This window comes from Lycorma delicatula, chromosome 1 (assembly GCF_047948215.1).
Source record: "Lycorma delicatula isolate Av1 chromosome 1, ASM4794821v1, whole genome shotgun sequence".
Lineage (NCBI taxonomy): Eukaryota > Metazoa > Arthropoda > Insecta > Hemiptera > Fulgoridae > Lycorma > Lycorma delicatula.
Genome location: NC_134455.1, coordinates 159,802,353 through 159,814,031, shown reverse-complemented (window position 1 = coordinate 159,814,031; position 11,679 = coordinate 159,802,353).

Genomic DNA, 11,679 nt, shown 5'->3' with positions numbered 1-11,679 from the left:
GATCTTGTTTAGGTTGGGATAAATATTAATACTTTATAATTGATTAGCACAAGTTTTTTTAAGCGTGCATGAAAAGTGGCAAATACATATAAAGTATTTGAATTTTACTTTTTTTTCCTTGAAATCTAAAATAATAGTTTATATTCTGTGATTATATTTAATTTTTGTGTGTTTTCTCTTTATAAAGGGAATATTTTATGTGAAATAATGTTTAATTGCAGAAATAACATTTTTTAACTAGTTTCTTTCTTTATGAAATTAATTAAATCATAATTTTCTCTTTTTTCAACATTCTCATTTGTTCAAACAAGCAATCAATTTATTTTACTCATTTGATGTCCTGTTTTACTATTTAATGACTTATTTATTTTTATCGGTTTTCATTATTTTAATTCTCTAATTATGTAGTAAATTATGTTCTTAAATTATTCTTTTGTGTTCTTAGTACAACAAAACATTATAAGCTAAGATTAACATACCAAAGGTTGAAACATGTTTTCATAAAATTATAACTATTACCGTATACTTATTTTATAATTTAGTTTTACGTATGTTTTTTTAGTGCTTTTAATAACATATACCTTTTATATGTTTGATAAATTTCAGTAATTCTGTAAATTACTGAGTAGTAAATAGTAAATAGCAAAAGTGTTACTGCTATTTCTTCTTATAAACTGTTACTAAAATAATTTTATTTTAAGTTTTAATTATTATCTCAGTTTTGCAAATTATTTTTATTTATATTGTTGATTTTCTAATTGCCTTTTTGTATGTATTACTTATATATATATATATATATATATATATATATATATATGTCATTTTATGTATGCACAACATAAGATTTTCGTTCAAATTGTATTATTCTCCAAAGATATAAAATATTTTTATATGAATATTATTATTTATAATCGATTAATAGTTGACTGAATTTACACAAAGCTAAGTTAATTGAAAATATTATTTTCATCTGTAAGAATTAATTCTTCTAGCAATTAGCTTGTTATTGTTAGTTTGGTAACATTAATGTGTTATGTTTTAGAGTAAAGATGTAAAACATTGGTTATGGAATGGTAATCTTTGTGTGTTGGAATATTAATATGTTACTTAATAATCCTGAGCATGAACTTTTAATACAACCCTTTGAAATGTTAGAAGTTAAACTTGTATGGTGCCAGTTGGTTAATATTGATAATTCATAAAATTATGGGACATAAATAATTGCAAAGCTAATTAAACTGATTTCCTACATCTTAAACCAGTAATTGTTGTATTTTTTTTCTGACATGATGGTTTGTTAAAATGTTGAAGATTGTATGTAGTATGAAGTAACATATCAGCTGGCCTTATTATTATATATTTGTTGATGAAATTATTATATGTAATTATTAATTTATTAGTTATATTCATTACACTTTTGGAAATAATGATAAACAAAATTCCTTTTTAATTGTGTAATTATAACTAATTAATTAAATAAATATACTTGTAATTTATGTAATAATTATAGAATTTATCTACTGTATTACATTGAATTTTATGAATAGATTAAGTGTATTGTGGTGCAAGTGATGTTGAATTCTGAGAGTTGACATTTTTCTGTCAAGTAGATTATGATAATCAAAAAAGCTTTTGTGAAGTGGATAAATTATTTTTGTAATGTATACAGTATTATTGTATGACAGATACATGAAACTGTTATGTATATGACATGAACAAAATTTTTCCTTTTTTGTGAATATGATTTCAGTAAATTTTTTTACTTACATCATATGACTTATATCAGGGTTTTTATGACATATAAGTTTTGGTAAACTAACCCTTATACCTTGTTCTTTTTACTCTTAAAAGGCGAGTAAAAATATTTTTTACATGATTACGTTATAAATGTATATTTTTGTATGTGATAAAGTATTGTTGTATGAGTCTGGGACTATTTCAAAACCAGACTTTATGTGATGCATGCAACAAAAATCATGAAAATAAGGAAGTGTACAGACATCCAGGTCTTTCAAGCATTGAAAAATACAATATTTAAAAATCATTGAAATCATGTGAATTAAGCAATGTCTTACCTCATAGTAGTGATGATAGCCTGTATAATAAATATTTATGAAGATTATTGGTAAATTTAGCATGATAAATTAAATATGAAGGAATGATTGTACGACGTAGACATAAAAACACACAACACTACCCATTATACCACCTGGTATATAATTTTTTTGAGGTTAATTACAACCCACTTTTTCTAACAGTCAGATTCATTTAATTTGGCGAACTGAAATTAATTTCTATTTTTTTAAGGAAAAAAATCATTATCATCTGTTGGCAGTGTGGAAGATACATATAACCTTTTCAATATAATGAAAAATTCTGACATGAGACAATAAGATATTTTTATTCATGGGTAAAATGAGTGTTAAAATATCATTATTCACTGTTTTTCATCTGCGAGTGAAAACTTTTTCCATATGAAATGCATTAAGATTATGCTATATTTAATATAAGCGTATAAGTATGCTTCTGTGAGAATGTATTCCATTTTACTATGCTGTTTAAATTTATAATAATTATTTCTTGTAAGCTTTTTCACAAAGACATTTAACAAAAAAAAAAAACAAATTAAACTACGAGGGCTATTCAGAAAGTAAGGAACGTTTCCACCTGACGCCGCCAGGTGCATGCCAATCGCGTATACATTGGTGTGCTCGTGCTCGGCACCTCAGTCAGCGTCCAGCCGTGACAACCGGAACATCTCCGTACTGCCCATCTTTTTATATACAAATTTGAAATGTGTGCTGCAATCGAAAATCCCGCCAGTTGTGAGGTGCAGTCTGTGATTCGTTTTTTGTTGGCAAAAAACTTAAAACCAATAGAAATTCATCGGGAACTGTGTGAAGTGTACAGGAACAACGTAATGAGTAAACGTTCTGTCATGAAGTGGTGCATTCAATTTAAAAATGGCCGAACAAACATTCACGATAAAGAGATGAGTGGACGTCCGAGCATTGTGACTGACGATCTGGTCTCCAAAGTTGACGAAAAGATTCGTGAAAACCGCCGATTCACAATAAATGAGCTTTCTCTATGTTTCCCACAAGTTTCATGGAAGCTAGGCTACCACAAATTTTGTGCAAGATGGGTGCACACACGTCACTGAGTGGTTGAGATCACAGGCGGCAGAATTCTATAACACAGGAATTTCAAAGCTTGTCCGCCTCTATGATAAGTGCCTGAATTTGTATGGTGATTATGTTGAAAAGTAGTATTAGTCCCTCTTTCACATGTATATAATAAAAAGTTTTTCTTGTACTTGGTTTTTTAAAATTCCAAAACATTCCTTACTTTCTGAATAGCCCTCATATATATGTATAACAAAAGTCTGTGGATACAATGTTTTTCATCGTATGTAATAAAAGCAAAATAAATTTATTGTGTATACTCTACATCTATTATGAATCTGTGGCAAATAATAATACTGTAATACAATTACCTTTCTTAAACCGCGTTCACATTTAACTAATAAATGGTATTTACTTGTATACAAGATTGTTCAACTGAAATTATTGAGTATAATTTTCCTTCTTACACAATTAATTAAACTGCACAGAACACACTAAAAAACAAGAAACAAAATTCTCACAAATCTGTATATACAAGAAAAAACCAAGAAATTAGGTACTCCTTAGTTTTCCTGTGTTTGAGTTACAATTATAAAAGAAAAACCAAATAGAATTAATTAATTAACAATTCATAAACTCTCTGTGTTTGTATATGTTAAGGTAGTGTTTTCCGTTTTCCTTAAATCATAAACTATTGGGCCATTAAACTGTTGTTCTATAAGGCTTCTAGTTGAGATGATTAGAGTATATTTTTATCTCATTTTCTTTAAAAATATCAGACAACTAGAGAATGAGTTGTGGATTTATTTTGTAGCCATTGCATTAATTCTTTACTAAATTTACTGACCTTGTTAACAAACTTGATCACAGCAGGAAGTGCTCTGATTATACAGAGAGCAACATAAAGATAAAATCTTAGATATACTTCTTTGTCGGTTCTTGGGGGTTGTGTTGCACTCAAAGAATGCAAACTATACTTCCTACAGTTACTTCCTTGATTGGTGGCCACGTTTAATAAAAAAAATTTCTAAAGTTTTGTAAAAATATAGACACCTCAGTAGAAGGATATTTATTCCATTCTCTGAACAAGGGGAGTGAAGGATGAGTATGAGGTTTGTGTGCCGATGTTGAAGTTATAAATTTGTATCCTATTATCAGTGGTTTAACTTCTGTGAGGTATGCTTCTCCCTATATCTCAGTTCTGTCTACTATACACTACTATACATACTACTATACACTATACACTACTATACATATTTTCATAGCTTGGGCACAAGCTATGCACAAATTATAATTTACAACAAATTATCATCAGTTCCCTTCCTAAATTTTTGATATGCTGACACCAACTCAAACATAAATCTATTATTATGCCAAGGTATACCTTGCATAGTTGGTTTTTGAATCTCTTCACAACTACACGATACAGTTGAGCAATCCACAACATGCATTTTTAGAGCCGCGACCAATCAGTGTTGGTTTTTTACTAATTTCAAATTAATTTGGTTTTCCCTATATGTATACTTAACGCATTCACATGAAAACAAAAGCCAAGAATTTGGAGATCACTGTAAATTATACCAATAAGTAGATAGATCCCTATTGTCAGCAGTATAACTTAGTACCATATCATTGGCAAAAACTAAGTTTCCCATTTAATGCTCCCTCACACAAGTCATTAATAAATAGTAGAAAAGCTCCGTGGATAGCTGTGAACCGTGCGGGGAACTCACAATTTTACTAATATAGCCATACTCAGGGTGCCCAATATCCTTACTTATTGTATCTTGTTTGACACGAAACTGGCAAGCCATGGTTACACACTCCTCATACACCGCATTCATAAGTTTATTTAGCAAGATATCTTAGTGTGTCAAATGCCTTCCTAATATCAAAGAAGAGGTTCACAACCTATTTGTTAGTGTTTATTTTCTCTTATACCATTTCTAACAGATTTAACTTAATGTCTAATGTCTTTATCCACTTTCTGAATCCAAATTGATTTTAATTAGGTAGCTGATAACCTAATCATAACCAATTTTTCAAAAACAGATAAAATGGCAATAGGCCTGTAGTTGTTTGGACAGTCTTTGCTTCCTCCTTTGTAAATTGGAACAGTAACAATTTTTTTCAATTGCTGAGAGTAAACACCAGTGGTTGAGCTAAAATGGTAAATAAATGCTAAAACTTTTGGGATTACCATATTTATCTATTCAACTTTAAACCCGTCAATACTTTAGGTATGGCTTTCTTCTACTTTAGGTATCTAATTATATTAAATATTTCAGAAGGTGAAGTTGGGAAGAAGAGTAATTTTTGGATCGTTAAAATAATAAACTATAATGGGTGGATTGGTAATTATCTACATTTGTACTACTACTTCATTCATTTGATATATTTACTAAGTGATCATTAAATTTATTGGCTATTTCTAGGTTATTGGTTATTATGTCCCAATTTTCCATTTTAAAATTTTTTTTTCAGCTTTGTTTTCACCAATAAATTAACCTCCACCCTTTCCTATTATTTATTTCCTTTTACATTGCTAAATATTTGTTAGCAATAATTGACTTTGGCATACAATATGTCCGGTTTTAGCTTGAAGCAATAATTTATATAATAATTATAACCTTTCATTATATGGTTGTTTTAAAATTTTTTTGTACAAAGCGATTTTTTCTTGAATGCTCTAACAAGTTATTATTCAATCATGGTTTTGATTTCCGCTTGATGTTTTTTTGCTTTTAAATATTTTTTTGGTTACTGTTACAGTAACCACACTGTTAAACAAAATTTTTTAAGATATTCAAGAAAGTATCATATATTATATCAATATCTTTACAGGCATATACACTTTCCCTGCTTGTCTCAGATAGCACATTTTTAAAGATGTCGTTATCAATCTGATTATTACGCGATACTTTATTTATGGAAGTAAGGGAGAGTGATACATGTAGCATGATCACTGAATGATTTGTTATGTTATAATATTTAACAGTGGATCTAAGATGAATGTTTATTGTTATCATAATGAATATACAAATGATCAACGCATGAAACATTTGATCAACCGACTCAGGTGGGTTCGTTAATAAGTGATTCAGAGCTGGAGCTAGACAAGGTGATTTTAAATTCATCGACCAACATTGATTTTCAATAAGTCAATAAACATTGACTTTTTATCACCTGTGATATTGACATATTATCTGTGTGTATGAGAATCCTGTCTTTTATAGAGAGGGATTGAGTTCACTAATAAACACATTGGCTGATAGATTGTGAATCTGTAGAAAGCGATGAGACAGAATTTATAATTATAAACTTCAAAGTTAATCTTTATGTCATCTGTGAAAATCTGTGCAATTAACTGATTCCTGATTTTAGATAAACCACAATGCCTTCTGCTCTATAATCATTACAGTTAGCATAACAGTTAGTTATCAATGGGATAATGATTCACAACATCACTATATACATCCACGTCTTAATTAGTTTAACTAAAGTTGGCAAATTATCTAATCTATTCAATTCTAGTAAAAATAAATCATAATTTTCCTTTATTCTGAGAATGTTTTGAATTAAAGATAGAAAAGTTCCACTTGTACTCGTTATCAATTAAGAATAATAATGGACACAAATAATTTATAGATAAGAGTAAGAGGAAAAATTTACTTAAATATAAAACTAAGGCAAATCACTGTCAAAACAAGAATATGAAAATAGGATTGCATGCATCACCAGCTCGTTAACACTTTGTGTAGCAAATCAATTAGAGATAAGAATAAAACAAAAGAATTACTTATATAGAAACTAAAACAAATAAATGTCAGAAAAAAAATTATATATAAAACAGTTTTACTTATATCGTGCACTGTTTCCAAGAGTCGCTGGTTGACTGTCAGTTTCCTGTTTGTACTCATTTGTATTTGTAGTCTTATATGATTTAAATTGCCTTTCCATATCTAAAACCCTTCTTCTCTTCAGTGAAAGACTCTCTTTCAGGTAGAGGGAGATGTCAGATGTAAGACCTAAATGTCGGGTGGTAAAAACCTGTTTGACTCAGTTTCTGCAACCATTCCTCCTCATCAACCTTTTGTGTAAATTTTATTACAATAAGTGATTTATCTTCATGAGTCAGAAGACAATGACAGTTGTCAATTTGCTCCTCTGACATGGGATGTCCCAAAGCATTGTCATTAGATTCACTACCACTAGTACATTTTCATTTTTATCATATGGATAATTATGGAGCTCCAAGGCAACTGGCCTTTGAATATTGCTGTAAGTTGGAGTCTGTATGATGCAAAGTTTCATTTTTTTTAAGGCAGTTATCTCCAAGGATTAATCTTCAATTTTTGTGAGGCACAGCTCTAATTGTTCTTGAGCCCTCACTTTATCAACAATATCTTCAACATTGGAGTGGCGTTGTTCAATTGATTTCCCAAGTTCTCCCTCCATTGCCTTATTATTATTTTCTCTCATTTTATTTATAATTCTTACTATATCCACCAAGATAATTTCGCCTCAATCCACAGATGTTTCCAAAACCAGATTTTAATTTTTTCCTTTGTTTATGAGTCAACATATATTTCTTCTTACTCAATGAAAACTTTTAATTTCTTCCGGCATTAAATTCATGCAACTATCATGAAATGTGTAATGTCAGTCAACACAGTTTAAGATTTGCAAGCAGAACTGAGCAATTTATTACATATGATGCAAGACATAATTAATACAGTAAACAAAACATTGCAAGACATAATTATTTCCAACAGACACAATAGTTTGAATACAGAGTTAAATATTACTAACTTGTAGACTTTAATTAAACATTTTACAATAAAGAGAACTTTATTAAGGCACAGACAACAATGTTCAATTTGGTTACCAGCATAACATTATTTGAATAACACTGTGTTATTTAAAAATATAAATCTGAAACCTTGAACAGGTTTTTTAAAGTAGTTTATTCTGCCACTTGTAGGATGATTCAATTCAACAGTCTAATTGTTGGTGTTTTCAATCAGGTGATTTTTTTTTTTTTATTCACTATCAATCCTAGCTTTTAGTTTTATACCTTAAAACTGTATGTATGTTAATAAATTATAGTAAATATTAATGTTAGATTTTATATCTTTATTGTACATATTTATGAAAGAAAATCTCTAATTTGTATAAAATTTCATTTGAGTTTGAAGGTGACCATGATAAAACATTGAATGGGTTAGGAAAGACTATATGTTACATATAAGCATGGTTTAGAGTTGTATGTAAACTAAGATATAAAAAAAGATGATGGAGGGGGGTTTTTAGTTATTGAGGATGAAAACGTGTAGTGAATATAAAGAGTGAAGAATGAGGAAATTCTGGAATGAGCTGAACAAATTAGAAAATCATTAAAACGTTTGAATTTCATATGAGGCAGGAATTTCTGCTGTTTGTTGATGTGGTGAAAGAACTCATAAAAATAAGTGATTATTGTTAGAAAAAAGCTTGTAGACCTTCTTATAAATGACATTGATTATGGGTAAATTAAGAAAGAAGCTGTATGATAAAATATGTAATACAAAACTAACATTATAATATCTCTTTGATGGAACATTTAATAATCTGATAAGGAAATGTTTACTTCATGTATAATCAGTAATTAATTATTGAAAAAATGTTAGATCTAATGAACTAAAACTTAGATCCTTGGGTGGAATTAAATTTTGACCTCTGGTGTAGCACCTTTTGACTGAGCCACCTTGTCAATCATTACAAGATCATTCTGTATTTCAAAACATTTGAATATTTTCAATGAAAGATCTGCTTGTACTGCAAAATTTTTTTTCTATCCTGTTAAGTGATATATATTTTTTTGTGAAAAAATGCTGTATATATCTGTACAACTGTATATGTGTGAGTAAATATTTGCCTGTCAGTATATATGTATGTGTTTGTTTTGATGTGTGCATCAAGTATTAATACTTATGTGTATCAAGTAAGTATATATTCACATATTACTCTTCAATATATATATTAAGCAACTGTCAGATGTTTAAATATATTAAGTACCTCGATGGAATGTATGTAAATAAATTAAATGTGAGCTGAAATCAAATAAACCTTTAAAACATCCTTGTATTATTTTGCTACTTTTTTTGTCTGTACTAAGGGGTTTGGTAACTTAATGAATGTGAATATTCATTTACTAATACATATTCTGCCAGCATAATTTTGTATATCAACATAAGAGAGGGATTCTAACATAAAAATCCTGCGTTAGCGCACAGAACATATTTTTGTTTTGCTATTGTGTAATTACTGTTATTTTATATTAAAAATTATAATTTTATTTAATTATAATAAAAAAGTTTCTTTTTTCTAATTTAAAAAAAAAATGCTTATTTATACTTATTAAATAAATATTTATAAACATTTTTACATAAATTATACTTTTTTTTTATTATTATTGTTACTAACATTGTAGCTTTGAATATTAAAACTGCCTGCTCAGTTCTTTTACTGTTTTTACTATTTTTTAAACTTGACATTGATTTTTTCTGTATACACTATTTTTTCTTATTTTCTAACTTTCTGAGCATGAATTTTTGTTTTTTCCCTTACTTTCTAAATATTTGTAACCACTTCCCAGATGTATCATCATCAGAAGACCATACCTATGGTCTTATGATTAAAATTACAGTTTACATTTACACTATTGGCCACAAAAGAATAAGTAGATTTAACTAAAGTTGTTAAAAGTAATGTTGAGCTATATATGATCATATCAGGGGGAACAATCTTCTCCACCAGAGACGTAACCGCTGAAGTCCCCCAAGGAGCAGTGCTTTCGCCATTCTTGTACACGGCCTACGTCAACAATATGCCGCTGTCAGGAGTCAAAACAGCTCTATACGCAGATGACAGTATATTATTATGAATCCAGAAGTGTAGATTATGCGATTGAGAGACTAGTGGATCTAGTAAAGCTGCCTATGAATAATGGCTTGATATGTGGAGAATCAAGGTCAACGGTGAAAAATTGGTGGCAGTGATGTTCACATACAAGACACATGCTCCAGCCAGGCATCTGGAAATCTCAGGAGAGAAAATCCCTTTGGGAAAACAGTCAAGTACCTGGGAGTAGTCGTGGACAAATGGCTTACCTTAGGAGAACATGTTAAATATGTGACCCAAAGGGCAAGGGCCGTCAGGCCCTCACTATACCCAGTACTGAACAGTGCCAGCCCATATCCACTGGCAACCAAATTGCTCATTCAACCAAATTACACACCCTGCCGATTCTAACATATGCTTACCTGGCATGGGGAGCTTTGTTGAACTCCACGCTTCAAAAGAATGTAGAAGCTGTCCAAAACATAGCGTTGCGGACAATATTTGGAGCACCGTGGTTCATCAGAAACATCACACTCATCGCTACGATGCGTGGTGAGGTGGGGGTGGCGCAGGCACGACCGTGAAGAGGCGGTACGAGAGCCAAAAAAATTACAAACCAGGCTTAGCAGCCTCTATATCGCGTAACCTATAAATGGAAACCACGAAAGTGACCGTTTTCACAATTAAATTTTGTTAGAACTATAAAAGGCTAGACAACACCCCACACCGTCTCACAAAGAGACCACAATTTCATTTAGTCAGCATATGCGACTCCCTCCGGAGAATGGGGTGCATTTCTCCCTCCAAATAACTAGGGCTCCGGTAGGCGCACTCCTGCTAGCCCGTAAGTGCTGGTACCGAAAGGACTTCAGCAGATGGACTGAAGGGGAATCATGCCAGGATTACTAGGCTCAAAAGCTTAGTTTCTCACGGTCAGAATCAGTAAATAAATTTCATGATGGTCCATACAGATAGGAACACAAATTACCAAATCCATCCATAAATAAAACTTATAATTTATAACCGATTAAATCCGCCTGATAATAAAAAGATACAACAGCAAGGGACATTGTCCAGGCTCTGTGATCTGTAGAGAGAAATATTGAAACTCCTGCCATTCTTGCGTTCCATTCCGTTCCATATGATCATATGCTGTTGTTCTTGATCATGTCTAGTATTTGAGTAAAAACTGTTATTATTACAAAAATGATGCTGTTTTTACATAAACATTCATTAATATAGTTACATACTATAATATTTTATTTATGATACCAAATTATCTGGTATTTATTTACAGACATATAGTTGATTTATAAACAGTGTTGATTTCCACAGAAAGGGGTACATTAATTGTTGGTTTATGTATTTGCTCCTGTGTTACCTGGCTATGATGCATGAAAGACAACTGAGGTAAAAGGAACACCTCAAAGTTGTTTTTTTGTTAGAAGAATGATATTGAATTTACAGCTAGTTTGTTGTCAGACTGAAGTTGTCACTTGCACAGCTTAGAATCAGTCATGGGGTTTTGTTTTATTAAGTAATGTACCTGCATTTTAGAGGACTTAGCGTGCTGGAATGCAAAGTATACACAGCTCAGTGAAGAAAATGGCTTTACCATTTCCAGAGCTAACTTATATCTTTTGTCAAGTCATGTACAACCATTCGATTTGAT